This window comes from Acartia tonsa, chromosome 9 (assembly GCF_053477335.1).
Source record: "Acartia tonsa isolate MP-2025a chromosome 9, ASM5347733v1, whole genome shotgun sequence".
Taxonomy (NCBI): domain Eukaryota; kingdom Metazoa; phylum Arthropoda; class Copepoda; order Calanoida; family Acartiidae; genus Acartia; species Acartia tonsa.
Window position 1 is genome coordinate 14,614,571 of NC_137268.1, and position 12,376 is coordinate 14,626,946.

Sequence of the window (12,376 nt, forward strand, 5' to 3'; positions counted from 1 at the left end):
ATTTGAACATAAGAAAAATGCGCTAAAACCATTTTTAGATGTTGACACCTAAGTTTTTAATTTTCAACTTTACTGTACTTTTTCAACAAAAACTGTAATTTTTTTTGGTTGTTTCATAATTTCCCTTAAAAAACGAAGAAAATAAGCCATTAATCATTAAATTCTGATAACTATAAGTGGGGTAAAATTGCTTTCAAAAAAGTTCTCATAAAAAAAACACACTGTATTACCAGAAGACGGTAAAGTATGGTATATAGGTTCTAAAATGGGCGGAGATTTTCAGTTTATTGTAATCCAATACAAATATAAATGACCTTTTTGTTTCCTGTTCCAGATAAGTACCCCACCCACTATTCCCACAAGTTTTTTTTTTTCGGGGGGCTGGGGTCATATAAAATTGTTGTTATATATAATTTATCTCAAAAATAATTTAAAATGAATTCAAACTTATACTTTATCTTCAAATTGAATTACAAACCAATTTTACCTAAAACGAAACCTCATTTAAGTGTACATGCAATATGTGTTCTTTAAAGTCAAACGTCTCTCACTCTGAAAGTATATTTAGATTCTTTCGTATGCTGCGCAACGTACATATATTGCAATGGATGTAGAATAAATAAATATATTTTACGAATATGCCAGTGGAAAAAATGTCGTCAATTTAGCTTGCTACTATGGAACTTATTTATTTGTAAGTTTGTTCATCCTGTAGGAGAATAATGTATGGGATAAAGTGGGTGGAAAGTAGAAATAGTTGTTTTAGCCCGCTGCGTGTTTCACTTTATGAGAAAACATGAAATTTTATTGTTATTTTCTAAATATGCCTTTCTTGGCATATTATAGCATAAAATTGACAGTATAAATTGTTTTGAAATTAATCAAATTTGATTTGAAATCTAAATAAAAATATAAACAAAATCTAACTTGTCCTTTAAGTTATTTTTAAATTAAAATAAAGGACCACCCTCAACGTCACAAAAAACGGATTTTGATATTATAGCCCCTATAGGGCCTATATGAAAAATTAAAGAACATTTTTCCATACAATTTGGGGTCGGAGATTCCGAATCTGGCGTCCATTTTTATGTAGCTGACCTTCTTCATGCTTAAAAATGGCGCCAAAGTTGACTACCCTTCAAAAAATCCGCGAACAACAATTTTAGCAAAATAAAAATCTACCAAATTATTTTGATCATAAGATAGATAGATAGTTAGATTTAAATAAATATAATTAATTTTATTCTTTCTTAAACGTTGAGAGAGAGAGAGTGAAAAAAGGAGATAGAAAGAAAGACAAAAGGAAATAATTATAAAGAGAGAGAAAGAGAGAGGGAGAGAAAAAAGTTGTAAGAAAGAGATAGAGAGGGAGAGAGAAAAAGAGAAAGAAAGAGAGAGAAAAGGAGAAAGAGGGAGAGAAAAGAAGAAAGGAAGACAGAGAGAAGGAGATAGAGAGAGACAGAGAGAGAGAGACAGAGAGAAGGAAAGAGAGAGAGAGAAAAAGGATAAAGAAAGACCGAGAGAGAGAGAGAGAAGGAGAGAAAGAGACAGAGAGAAGGAGACAGAGAGAAGAGAGAGAGAAAAGGAGAAAGAAAGACAGAGAGAGAGAGAGAGAGAGAGAGAAAAAAGAATAAAGAAAGACAGAGAGAGAGAGAAAAGGAGAGAGAGAGATAGCGAGAGAGAGAGAAAAGGAGAAAGAGAGAGACCAAGAGAGAATAAGAGAAAGAAAGAAAGATAGAGGGAGTAGCAGAGAGAAAGAGTAAGAAGGAGAGAGAGAGAGAGAGGGAGAGAGAGAGCGAGAGAGAGAAAGAGTGAGATAGAGAGAGGAGAGATAGAAAGAGAGAGTGAGAGAGATAAAAAGTGAGAAAATGTGTTAGATAGATAAAAAGAGAAAGAGGAAAAAAGGAGATAGAAAGAGAGAAAGAAAGAAAGAGGGGGATAATTTGAAAGTGAGAGAAAGAAAAGATATTTTTTTGATAGAATAGAAGACCTTACGTGCCCTTAAGATAAAGTTTGTCTGTCTTGTTTGTCTAAATGTTTGTCTATTTGTCTGTCTATTTGTCTGTTTTTTTTGTCTATCTGTTTGCCTGTCTGTTTGTCTGCCTGTTTGTTTGTCTGTCTATTTGTTTGTCTGTTTGTTTGTCTGTTTGTCTGTATGTTTGTCTGTCTGTACCGAAGGATCTCGCTAAACGCTGAACCGTTATGGTTCTCCTTAACAGGGTATCTTCTCATAAGTTCTGAGAATTAAAATATATTGAGAATTAATTCAGGTAAAATATTTAATGAACAAGGATGATAACATCCATAAATGCTTAACAAAATGTGGGGCATTATAAAGTGACAGCTAGGAAGGGTGAAGATATACGGCTGAAAATTTACTGGTACCAAAAGTTCTTTTAAATAATTATCTTGTTCGTTGGCACAGAAGCTTTAGGTACTGTTATAAATTATGATTGATTGGAACCAAACTATTAATGTCCAAACTTTTATATCAAATAAATATTAATCTACCGACAGGGAAATTATATGTTTAATAATTTGGGGGGGGGGGGGTGTGTGTTTATTTATTTATGACCTAATGTCTTATCCCTTAAGATCCCCAAAGTTTGAGAGTCACTCATTCGTAGGTTTAAACACTATTGTGACTTTCTGCATACAATTTATTCCATTGTCTTATCTAGAAATGGATATAGAATACGTGTCTATTGTGACAGAGGAATTTAGTCGACAATTTAGGTTGCTAAAATATAGTCCTCAGAAATAAGTCAATACCTTCCTCCATGGTCATGGAAAGGGATGAAATGTCATAGGAGGTGATTGGGATTATAGTATACTAGCCAGCGGAGAGAAACATTATTTTCCCGTATTTTATATCAAACTTTATCCATAGCTACAGGAATCTTTTAAAAGGTTTAAACAAATAAGTTGATATTATAATTATACTAATTACTACTACTAGTTGCTTCAACCACAGCCTCTGGTAGAAGGACAGGAAAATACCCTAAAACTACCCAAAGATATTTGTAAAGCTTCCCTGTAAAGTATAATCCATATAGACCAGTAATTTTAAAGTTAATTGGCTTCAGAAAATGTAAAAAATATAATTTTTTTTTGGGGGGGGTATCATTTTTCCTAGGAACTATTTCTCTTGGGAGGGTGTAGATAACCACCCCAAAATGGTTATAAACACTCCTTGGACATCAAGGTAAAGAAGAACCATATCGGTTCAGCGGTTAGCTAGATCCTTCGCTACAGACAAATAACCTTACTACTTATATAATAGAAAATACTAGCGACTACGCCCCTATGCATTTGGGGGCACTTGAGGTGGATGGAGGATTGAAGTCGATCACCCCCTGTTATAAATTAAGTTTTTAATAGAAAATTTTTTTTAAAACAAGGGGGGGAGGTCATTTATTCTAGTGGCAATTTCTGTTCTGAGGGTGATGTTCCCTCCCCCAAAATAGTTATAAATCTTTCCAATAGTCATGAGAAGCTACAATGTAAAGTAGAACCATATCAGTTAAGATGTTGTTACTGGGTGTTTTTTTAATAGGACAAAAATATTGCTTAATTTAACCCACTTACTATTGACATAAACTAATGAACTATATCTTATTTTCTTCATTGGGTTGGGGAGTTTTGTATAAGAAAAAAATATTTAGCGATCTGGTGATTACAGGTAATAATATATCCAGGTTTAGGATCTGCTTAGTAACAAGGATGATAACATCCATAAGTAGCGAAGCACAAACAAAATCTTGAAAAGCCGAGAAAATCACTTTATGTCGGACGGACAGACAAACGGACGCACAGACATTTGGAATTGTAGAGTAGCTTCGCTCTAAAAAAGTATGTTGTTATCTTGTAAATATAAATAGGTAGTTTTAATGTTATAAATGACAATATTATGTCAGCCACAACTGCTTTTATTCAAGTAAATATAAACTCTTAAAATTGTATATATATAGAATGTCAACAAGTATGGCTGGGTATATCGATCAAGGTTCTTTAAACTTTTCTGTCTGTCTGTCCCTCATTCCTTAACGCCATTTTCTCAGCTACTACTGGAGATAGACATTTAAATTTTAAGTGAAGGTTTTAATGACATATGCACATCTAATCAATACATTGTTTTGTCCGTCTGTCTGTCGGTCATGCTTCAAAGCAAACAGTATTTTTTAAGGTTTCGTGATTTACTTTATTTTTTAATTTTTAAAGAACTGAACATCTGCCCCATAACTCACATATTTTTCTATTTATAACTTAAGTTAATCATGAATAGGAATAGAGAAATCACATAAATCGATCTAGCACCCCAATTAATAAACAATTCACGCTTGGTTTTTTATTAAATGAATAAGTTGGGGTACAATGTTTGGCACTTTCGATATAAGTAAATGATAATAAAAAACCCATAGAATGCGATAATAACTTCAGAAAAATCGAAGAAAATAGTTTTCATACTTAATTAACGTTTTTAAGTTTTTCTTCAAAAAGTTTAGATAAGATGCCTTTAAATGTCGTCTATGATTTGTCAGGGATAAAAATGTAACTTTAAAATAAGAATTACGACATATTTTTTCAATTAATACAAAGTAAAATTTTGAACATTTTATTGATCAGTATATTTTTTAAAATGTGAAGAAGAAACCTGAATATTTTATCATGAAAATTGTGTTATGATTTGATTGTCTGCTAGATTACAAGAAAAAAGATACTGACAGTACTTGTTGGTTCTTTAAAAAAAAATAGGTAGATTACTTTCAGAACCCCTCTTTTTGCAACGTTATTTCAATAGAACAGAGCCGTAGTCTTAGTGTACTCAATATCTAGACAGCCAACCATTGTTTTAGAATTGTTCAATTTTTTTTACTTCTGATAAAAACAGAATTAATGGTATTTTTGTAAATATTATACCTCTAAGAAATGGCTATACTTCCCAATCATATGTTGTGTGATATTTAAGAGGAATTATTTTGATATAATGTCATTAAAATATTCGTTGAAAAAAGTGCTATTCTAGCTTATACTTCACATTTTAATGTGTATGATAATTCAAATAAAAGATAATGAAGATTTATATTATATTTAATTGTTATAATTATAAAGAAAAACTTGGAAACAGTAAAAAACTGACTTTATTTTATTGACGTAGGGAAAATTTTGTCAAATATTTGAATAAAACAACAATATAAAACAAAATAAACTATTTTTGATATAGTCACAAAAAGGCTTAATGATTTTAGGAAATATTTCATTCACTAATCATGTCATTTAAACTCTATTTCACAGAATACAGTGTAAAAAGATGTTCTCGTTTTAATTTTAAGTAATTTCAAATGCATTTTAATACCTTTCAATGATTTATTTTTTGAAACATCTTTTTATAAAATGTTATTGATTTTTGAAGTTATATATTAGAATGTTTTTAAATTTTGTTAACATTTTGTTTTAAATGTAGAAAATTGGTAATTCTAAACATTCAAAAAATGATTTTATTAAATTTTCATCACTTAAATTGCATGTTTGATGAAATTTTCAACTGATAATTCAAGAAAAATTGTTTAAGTTTTATTATATTTTACTTTGAATTGTTAAAAAAATATATTATTGTCAAAAAAGGAGAAGTTATGTTTTCCTCAAAAAAAGACCAAAAACATGAAAATTAACACGTGTAATGAGAATTTTTTTCTTTCAGGTTTAATTTTAAGTAATTATTGATATTTTTTGTAAAAAGGATTTTATATAAAAAGTTTTAAAACTCGAGTTAAGTAGTTGTGCTAAAAAAGGTTGCGAATTTATGCAATTTTCTTGCCAAAAAAATTTTCTAGGATTTTAAAAATAGCAAAGGGTGTTATTAGACGTACTTACAGATACAATTGTTAAGTCATTTTGGCCAAACACTAAAATAAAGTTTTTACATCTGAGGGTCCAGCCGTGAATTCTTGATAAAACTTGGTGAAAATATGTAGAATGTAGACAGGTGGACAAAACAATGTATAGATTAGATGGGCATGTGACATAGGAATCCTCACTAAAAATTTCAGCTGTCTATCTTGAATAGGAGCCAAGAAAATCATGTTCCCCCATAGCGTTACGGACTGACGGACGGACGGACGGACAAACAAAGTAAATTATAGATTGGCTTCGCTTCTAAAAAGTATGACATCCCTAAAAGTGCAGCTCTAAAATAGACGAACATTAACCCTTGTAGAGTGTTAGAACTTGTAAACAAATAAGTGTAAACAAAATTGTCCTTATTTCTGTTGCAAAATTGCGTAAATACTTACGTTTAATTATAGGACTTGATTATAAAGTTTCCTCGCTTATGATATTGACATAATTATTCAAAAATGAGATTAATAGGATAGTTATCCGAATGCAACAGTTGGTGTAAAAAAACGTTACAACCACTGATTGTAATCTACAGAAGTTTATCATCATTGGGAATGTATTTCAATGTATTAGCCATTGTCTTATCCCTTTAGATCCCTTTTATTTGATCTTTTTGTTACGTTTTCTTTATTCTCTTTCTCTCCCTCGTATTATCTCTTTTTTTCTCTCTCTCTCTAATATTCTTTTTCTCTCCATCGCATTATCTCTCTCTCCTTCTCTTTCTCTCTCTCTCTTTCTCTCTCACTTTATGTATTATTTTTTCTCTTTTTCTCTCATTCGCTCTCTCTATCTCTCCTTCTCACTCTCTCTCTCTCTCTCTCCTTCTCTCTCTCTCTCTGTCTTTCTTTATTCTTTTCTCTCTCTCTCTCTCTTTCTCTCTCTCTCTGTCTCTCTCTCTCTCTATCTTTCTTTCTCCTTTTCTCTCTCTCTTCTCTCTGTCTCCTTCTCTCTTTTTCTTTCTCCCCTTCTCTCTCTCTCTCTCTCTCTCTCGGTCTTTCTTTATCCTTTTTCTCTCTCTCTTTCCTTCTCTCTCTCTCTCTCTCTCTCTCTCTCTCTCTCTCTCTCTCTCTCTCTCTCTCCTTCTCTCTCTCTCTCTCTCTCATTCTCTCTGTCTCTCTCTATCTCCTTCTCTCTGTCTTCCTTTCTTCTTTTCTCTCCCTCTTTCTCCTTTTCTCTCTCTTTCTTTCTCCTTTTCTCTCTCCCTCTCTATCTCTTTCTTACAACTTTTTTCTCTCCCTCTCTCTTTCTCTCTCTTTCTTTCTTTCCCCTTTTCTTTCTCTCTGTCTCTTACCTTTTCTTTCACTTTCTCTCTCTATCTTTATATTATACATTTTATCCAAAAAATATCTTTTCTTTCTCTCTCTTTATAATTATTTCCTTTTGTCTTTCTTTCTATCTCCTTTTTTCACTCTCTCTCTCTCTCAACGTTTAAGAAAGAATAAAATTAATTATATTTATTTAAATCTAACTATCTATCTATCTTATGATCAAAATAATTTGGTAGATTTTTATTTTGCTAAAATTGTCATTCGCGGATTTTTCGAAGGGTAGTCAACTTTGGCGCCATTTTTCGGCATGAAGGAGGTTAGCTACATAAAAATGGACGCCAGATTCGGAATCTCCGACCCCAAATTGTATGGAAAAATGGTCTTTAATTTTTCATATAGGCCCTATAGGGGCTATAATATCAAAATCCGTTTTTTGTGACGTTGAGGGTGGTCCTTTCTGTTGAAATATTATGAAATTGCAAAAGATATAAGATTCTCATAATTCTATTATACAATACATTTATCAAATTTCATCACATTTCATCACAAAATCAATGCATATATTTTAGAAGTATATGGTAGTGTTCAAACGTTTCAACCACTAATTTTAATCTACAGGAAAGGTAATTTTGTTCATCAATTTATCGGCCACTGTCTTATCCCTTTAGACCCCTGATAATTTAGTTTTCTTAGTTTATTAAATTACTGTGCCTCTTTTGGACATAATTGTCTTTGTTTACCTACGTGATGATTAGCCTAATTTCTCTTCTCTTTTATGCGTCGAAATTAAAAAGAACCCCACCACCCACACTTTCATATCTATACATATTTTAAAATGCAGCGCAAAAAAAACAAATATCTAAAAAAACAGCGTTTACAAAAAAAGTCCCGTTTTAGTTAGTTTCGCGTTTATAGCGCGACGCATTTTATAGTTAAAACACACGCCCACACACACACACACACACACACCTATATTCTAATCAGTCACATGACAGAACGAATATTCATGTATAGTATATATCATTTTATCAGACTTCGCAGTATTTTCGAGATTCGTCTAGCAATTTCTACTCCTCTCTCCCCTTCCCCAAACATCCCCTTTCCCTTTATAGTATACCCTCTCATGATATTATAAGTGTTTCCATAATCTAAATAATGCTTGTTTTAAATAAAGTTTATATTTTCTCTTTTAATAAAGAATAATTATTTGATATTCTACTAAATTTTAAACCAACACCCCCTTTATGCGCGCTTCACACACTAACTTTATTTATGTAATAGTCAAAATATTGAATAACTGTTAGTTACCCTACATTAAATTTACAATTCAACTTCTAAGATATTTTAACTACATGAGGGTTCTATTTCTTTCTGACGTTTAACCTCAACTTGAATTACTACTTTGAAACTTATTAGATGTCTAAAAACCTAAGCTATTTAATTTAAAATCTTTATATCTATTCTTTTGGCTGTTATTTAAATTTGACAGTTTTTTATGATCACCCTCCTGATTTTACCTGTAAAAGCTACGTGTTATATTTTGTTTGTCCCTTTAATCCTTCACGACCGGACCGTTCCGCACCTGCCATCGGCTTGTCCTGGCCGCTATGACAGACTTGTACTGTACCGACCGTCTGCCTGGTTAGTCTGCGTAGTAAGGCGGACTGGTACAACTTAAAAACCGGCGATTTCGTACCGCATAGATGGTTGGAAATTAAACCACTAACAAATTTGTTTTATAAAAATTATCAATTTTATTTTATATCATTTTTATTTGTGATTTAAGTTTTTTATGGGTCATTTATTTTTGGAGAAAAGATCTATATCCATCCCAAAATTAAATTTGTATAGCAAAAATGGAAAAATCTGTAATGTCCAACAACAACAGTAATGTAAATTGTTCAGCAATTTCTATAATGCTGTTTATGAGATATTATTGAACACAAAGACTTTTTCTCTTATATAAAAGTAATATAATGTCTATCTGTATTTCTATGTATGTGGCTTATAATCTCACTAACTGCTAGACCTTATAGTTTCCTTGACAGTGAAGCTTCTTATTGGTCCATGGTAGGTTTTTAACTATTTTGGGGAGAATATGCATATCCAACCTTCTAAGAGAAACCACTCATTAAAAAAATCCCCCAAACAAAATATTTCTTTTTTTACTTTTAAATTATGATAATGATCGTTAAAAATCTTCTACAATATGAATATACAATGATACATATTTTTTACGGCCTTATATATTTTATATTCCTTTTTGTAAAAAAAACATCATAAATGAAATATTTTATAACTTTTTTCCCGTTCTGTTACAAAAAGAATTAACAATATTACAACTTTATTCTTAGTTAAACATTACAATAAAAAGAATCGTGGGGGCTTGAGCTAACTTTGCCCAAAGGTCAGGGACCCTCTTCTAATTTTGTATTGGGTCTTTGAAAACAGCTATAGCGTCGGAAATATAAACACAGTCAGTCCCTACAATAGAAAAGAAGGCAATTTGCTATCAGTCGAAACACTTGGGCCACATAGTTGTACGTCTTGGTTTAACATATATACAGTTATTGCATAAAAAAAAGTTTTCTGAATGTCAGAAGTACCAACTTCAACATTTTACAGTGGTTAGGTAGATGGAACCATGTAATCATACGGCAGGGGCCATTTTTTCCGTACCGTACCGCTTCACAGACACACAAACAACTAGTGTGTGAAAGCAAGGAAGTAGGAAGGGGAAGTGAAATTGAGAGGGGGAAAGCCGCAAGTGGGCGTGGGACAAGGTAAAAGTCTAGAAACGTCCCGTGCCGTCTGGTGCAACTGTGTATGTACTAGAACAAAATTTCATCAGAGACCAGGGTATAAATTGTAGGCCCATGCAAACTTAATTTTAGTTTGAAACTTTGAAAGCAGCGGACAACACTTACTAAAGTGTTTTGTGCACAATAGTCCCTTCCAAGGACAATTTTCACTTGGGAGTGATTTAGAATCTAATAAAAGTTAAAAATTTGATAAATATCAAAAACATTACTAGTGTCTAGCATTTAAATAAAAAATTAAATAACCAAGCCATGGGATTAACCATGACTGATGAAACCTGCATGGAGTTGGGCTCCAGCCCTCTGCAGTGTGGAGCCCAGGCTGACCTGCCTGGCGCTTCGTCCGTAGCCGCCGCAGTTCAGGTGAAGCAGCAGAAAAGGCGTAAGAAGAAGCGTAGTACCACCCTTGTAGCCAACACATTCAAGGATCTGTATGTGTTCACTGGTGAAGTTTTGGGCGAGGGCAGCTATGGCAAGGTTGTGACCTGCAAAAATGTTTACACCAACCTGGAATATGCTGTGAAAATCATTGAGAAGAGACCTGGAGTTTACAACAGATCCAAGGTTCTCAAAGAAATTGATATCTACCACCTTTGCCGTGATCACCCCAATATTCTGCACATGATTGAATATTTTGAAGAGGATGAGTGCTTCTACCTGATTTTTGAGAAAATTAATGGTGGTCCCCTGCTGCATCATATCCAGGAGCGTGTTTGCTTCACCGAGGCTGAAGCTGCCGAAGTAATCAAAAGCCTTGCTGATGCCCTGAAGCACCTTCACAAGCAGGGCATTGCACACAGAGACCTGAAGCCAGACAACATTCTCTGTGTGAACCCCCACAACCCTCTACCTGTTAAACTCTGTGATTTTGACCTGTGCAGCAAGGCCAGTATTGACGTCAGCACCCCCCGCCTGCTCACCCCTGTCGGCAGTGTGGAGTACATGGCACCTGAGGTTGTTGATGTGTTCATCACCAACGATTATATCTATGATGACGAGGAGGAGGATGACCTGTCCTACAACAAGAAGTGTGATCTCTGGTCCTTGGGCATCATCGCCTACATCCTACTCTGCGGCTATGTCCCATTCAGCGGCCGTTGTGGCAACGAGGAGTGCGGCTGGGACCGCGGTGAAAATTGTGAGGACTGCCAGATATACCTGTTTGAGGCCATCAAAGAAGGCCATGTTGAGTTTCATGAGAAATATTGGAACAATGTGTCCACAAGTGCCAAAGATTTAATTAGAAAGCTGTTGGTGACAGACGCTGAAGACAGGCTGACTGCTGTGGAAGTTTTGCAGCACCCCTGGATTGTTTCCGGCGGCAGCCAGACCAACCTCTTCACACCCTCCAAGCTGCAGCAGCAAACAAGCATCAGAGACCTGGAGGACTTTGCCAGCCGTGCCATGGCTGTTAACAGAGCTTATGAGGCTGATCCTGCTGCGGCCACAGGAGTAGTTCCAACTGGTCCTCTGATGGACCTCCATGAGATTCCCTGGCACCGCGAGACCTTGTCACTGTCCCCCATGGAGCATGCCAACTGTGGTTTGCTGGAGAGAAGGAGAAAGAGCAAGTTGTTTCAGCAGGCCGCCAGGTTTGCCTCCATTGACGAGATGGCCTTTGAGAGATTTGATCATGATGACACCTTCATGAAGGCAATTTAGTGAGAGCAGCAGTTGGTACCTGGCCACACACACACACACAACCATTATGCAGTTCTCTAACATATTTAAACATATCTATTTATAAACCAAACATATTTATCATATTATTCTCCCAGATATAACAAACAGATTATTCATTCAGAAAATTATTTTTTATTCCAGAATATTGTATTTATCATATTTACTTCAATCTGTTGATATTAAATAAAGTATTATTATTGTTTAAAATTTTCTTGAATTTTTATTTATTGGTTAGTTAGATTAGGATTAAAGGATAACTAATATCCATAGAAGCACAGCAATAGATAAAGATTGTTTGAAATCGCAAAACTCGTAATACATAGTAAATCTCAAAACTCATTGGATATTACCAGCGAAAGTATATTTGAAGAAATTAAAAAGATCATATATTCGACTATTGTACTATAAATAGCACACGACGAGATATGAAATTTGGTATGGTGTCAATTCTAACCCTCTTGTTATTTTAATTAAAAACGTTTTTTTGTTTTAAATCTGGTAACAAAAGTTATAGGTTATTACTGGATTTTTCCAGGGAGATTATAATAGGGTTGAAATAACTATACCTGGAACTTTGAATATTATTGCTCTTACTGCCTTTCCTTGGGCGAGTGTTCATACAAAAAGGTATAAAAAATGTATTGGACAAAATAACATTTTTGGGGAAATAACTAAGTAGCAAAGCAACTCTAAGTCACATTGTCTTGG

At 33.8% G+C, this 12,376-nt stretch overlaps 1 pseudogene across 1 annotated transcript; it reads left to right on the top strand.

Moving 5' to 3' along the window:
- The first annotated feature begins 10,026 nt into the window (after positions 1–10,026).
- On the top strand, positions 10,027–11,875 carry LOC145328283 (MAP kinase-interacting serine/threonine-protein kinase 1 pseudogene; annotated as a pseudogene). The gene has a single exon (XR_013882409.1). The product of XR_013882409.1 is annotated as an MAP kinase-interacting serine/threonine-protein kinase 1 pseudogene (transcript).
- Positions 11,876–12,376: the final 501 nt, after the last annotated feature.